Below are 3,843 nucleotides of genomic sequence, written 5' to 3'. Positions count from 1 at the left end.
AAACAAAATTGCGCCCACTTAAGATGTTTGTGGAAAGCACAGTAGGGTTAAAAATCAATCACGTCGAAAGCAGAGACCTGCTGAAAGTAAATACACAAGAAATGTATGTATTATGCACTTAAAATGACCCTGAGCAGATCTTTTTTAAATAAAGTGTGTGCGGAACTTCAGTAGCTCTGCGATGCTGCTAGTACTGGCAGATGCAGCAAAACTAATATGTGTAAATGCTTTAAAGCAATAATCTGCTTACAGCGACACTTCCCCTAACAGCAGCAGAGCTGAAGGGAGGAAGATGACGCTTGGCAGCAAAGAGAAACAGAATTGTTTTGACACTGCCATTGAATAACAAATCATGGTTGATAATCATTTCATAGGCTAATTGCGTACGGTATGTTATGCCGCGTTCAGTAATAAAAACCCCTTTCCCTCTCCCCACTCAAAACAATGAATTCTGCTTGATATTAATAATTAACCCTTCACTCGCCCTAAATATACCTAACAGTCGCCCAAAACAATTGTCGGAAAGAGTGGAGCTCATGGACAATGTTTAGGGACAGTATTCAGTGTCTGTGCCTTTGGCACTGAAGTAGGCTCATTATACATGACACAATTCCAACCCAGCCTATTTACTAAACCTATTATGTGGAGGAACATATGCCTGTTTGCTGATTTCAGCACACTTTCCATACTAAAAGGTTTAAGGAAAAATTAATTCAAATACTTTTTTTTTGTCAAAATGTAAAATTATGGCCAGTGCGCTTGGCTTGGTGCAATTTCTGGGAGCCTGCATTCTGTTCACCTGCTGCTATATTTGCTGTCAAAAAACATTTGACGCAGAAAGCATTTAAGCATTTTTTTTTTCCAACCCATGGAGGGATTCATTTGACCTCATTATACAGCAATAAAGAAGATATCCACTTTGTTAAATATCACCAACCTGCGTGCATTTCATATTCGATCACACAAGGTCGTGCTTCAAAGGTATTTCTCGAATGCAACACAAGCGCAGAATGGGTTAAATCTTTCTCGCCAGAAGGTGTTCTGACAAATACAGGGGCAAAAAAAAAAAGGAGAGATGCATTGCTCCCTTTAAGAGCAGAGCAACTGAAGAAAAAAGAGATTTATGCTTTTAATTAATGGCAATTAAACCATGCCTGTTGGCTTGGCCTATGGCAATTGTTCCCTGCACAAAAAGGAGGCTACGCTGGTGACAAGTATTTGAATCCACTAAGTTCTGTCAGGGGAGCTGACTCTGCAGGCATCAAAACCAAACTAAATCAATAAAAGAATTAAACTTTTATAAATAGCATTTTGACAAGTATCAGATACCGTTAAGCTTTGATATTATGAATTCCTTGGAGGTGATGCAAACAAGAAGGGCCACAGTTAGAGATTCAAACAATCAAAGAGGCTTGTTAACATGCACTGTCAGATGCATCAGTGCTATTAATTACTACAAATTAATGTGACTCTCTCTTCCTCTGGTGATTGGAATAATAATCAGCTGGAATGAGCACAGAGAACATATGCAATACTGCCAAAAATAATAAGAAGAGAAACTAACAGACGTCTGGAAGTACTGCTACTTACAGGCCTGATCATTTGTTTATTGCCTCAATGCTTTATTCTTCACTAATACAGATAAATTCTGGAAACTGGTGTGGGTAGGTCATGAAATACGAACCCATAGTAGCTTTTTTATTTACATTTTCATGCTTTAATCACTAGAAACTACACCATTACAGTAAAATTTATGTCTTATTATACGCACCAGCTGTTATTGCTTTTTTTATTGTTTCTGACAACACATAAAACTCTGTTTGATTTCATTCCCTTGGTAAATATGTCCTAAACTCCACCTGGCTTTAGCAACCTCTAACCCTCAACCATTAAAATCTCCAAGGATGCGTTCCCAGCCTTGGCTAAGCCTGTCATGGTTCACAGTATTACTGTGTGTCTAATGTACCTGTATACAGAATGAAGCTTGACTATGTATTGACTGCTTGCCTGAGAACTGACAGCGACTGTCAATATCTCTAAGGGTAGGAAGGTGGCACTCCTAAGCTAGTGGGTTTTAAGGGTTGAGTACATTCTCCTATTAGAGACGCTGAGATTTGCTCTGTGCAAGAGCTGAGCTGAGAACCAGTAAATGGTTCAAATGGGTCACAAACCACAAAGAAGAATTGCTTAAAGCTGCGCTGGTAACTCAATCACTTTAGTTCAACCTGCTGTTTTATTTTAACTAAATAGAATTTCAATGTGACTGTTAGGCTCAACGAACAGTAGAAAGCCTTTTATTTTCCAAGGAATAACGTATTGAAATTTGCTATCAACGTACATTTTTGTCATTTTATTCTCAGCTCGAACGTTAATTTCATTATGCTGGCGGTCCCCCATGCGAATTAGGAATTTGGGGGGTGCAATTAGACTGGCATTTGCTCTCGTCCGTACAGGAGTGAACTAACCAGCAAAGTGCAACAGCAGATTGTAAAGGCAATAGGAAGATGCAGACATTAAACGCGAAAACAATTCGCATTGTGAGCAACATAATTACAATGATTTGTATTGTCTCTAAATCAGTCCAGGAGATATATATCAAAAGCGGAGTTACACCAACCTAACAAGCCATAAAATGGGCGTACTTATTACAGAATATTTATATACACTTTCGCTTTCTAATCATCGGAAACAACATCATCACAGTGCCCTTCCAAAAGTAGAGCAAAAGTTGTTTTTTTTTGTTTCAAATAAAAAGAAATTGGCCTGGAATATGCCTGCTAGTATTTGTGAGTGATTTGTAAGTGTCACAATATATAATGTAGTCACAGTTATGAAAACTGTAGGTGGATTAATGCATTGCTCTTGCTCTAGTGTATCAGAACATGGATTTCAGACAACAGCTGCTGAGAATTCCCTTGACTGAGAAGAATTACAAGTATTATCACCTAGATCATTAAAGCTGGCTCATAGATTGCGGAATGGCTTCAATCAATTCATCCAGGATGACTTCAAGCCAGATGGACCCCCTCCATGAGAGCTTGACTTAATTGGTCAATAAGTGGCTGGAAAAAGTACACGCTATTTGATAAAATTACAGGCTGAGCAGGTGATTACACTTTGGAGAACCACCGAGCAAAGACTTTGGGTCACCCCTTTTGAAGGGGGGCCAGGATAATGTCCACTGCTAAGTGCAGCCGTGAAAAATGTTGGCACACTTGGCGCTCGGATGTAAAGTGTATCCAGGTCATTCCTCAGCTGAGGGGAGAGGCACACATTCATCATCTCCTGGCCTCATTTCTACCTCGGCAATGGCTGTTCACCAACAGCATCTCACGTTTTGTGGCTTTCTTCGTTATCCTTCATTCCTGCCGTGCCAGGACAAAAATTAATGTGTCAATGGGCCCTGCCTCATCGGAACCCGGCCCATTGGCGCATTCATTTTTTACCTTCTCCTTACATACATAAGCTCTCCTGTCCACCTCCATTGATCGCGAGTGCCACTGTCATCTGAGCATGGCTGTTACAAACAGAGTCCCTCGGAAAGCAACACAATTCGGAAAGAGTCCACGCCAAAGGCAGGGTAGTGTTTTAGATTTCAATCTATGAGGAACGAGCCCTCTTGACCGCAAAGGGTGATTGTATAGGTCGTCGTAGCCCGTAATCCAATTATTTTCAAAATTTAAAGGAAGCATGGCTTGGAGAAAGGCAGACTGCGAAAGCAGATTGTAATTACTTTTAAGTTCAACGTTGCGTTTGGTTTTAACCGGCGAACAGATCTTCGGAAAACAGAGGTGTGCAACCGAATACAGATTAAAATGAAGGGAAAGTATGAGGACCCTGTCA

The sequence above is a fragment of the Amblyraja radiata genome, chromosome 10 (genome assembly GCF_010909765.2).
Source record: "Amblyraja radiata isolate CabotCenter1 chromosome 10, sAmbRad1.1.pri, whole genome shotgun sequence".
Taxonomy (NCBI): Eukaryota; Metazoa; Chordata; class Chondrichthyes; order Rajiformes; family Rajidae; genus Amblyraja; species Amblyraja radiata.
Note: the sequence above shows the minus strand (reverse complement) of the source record.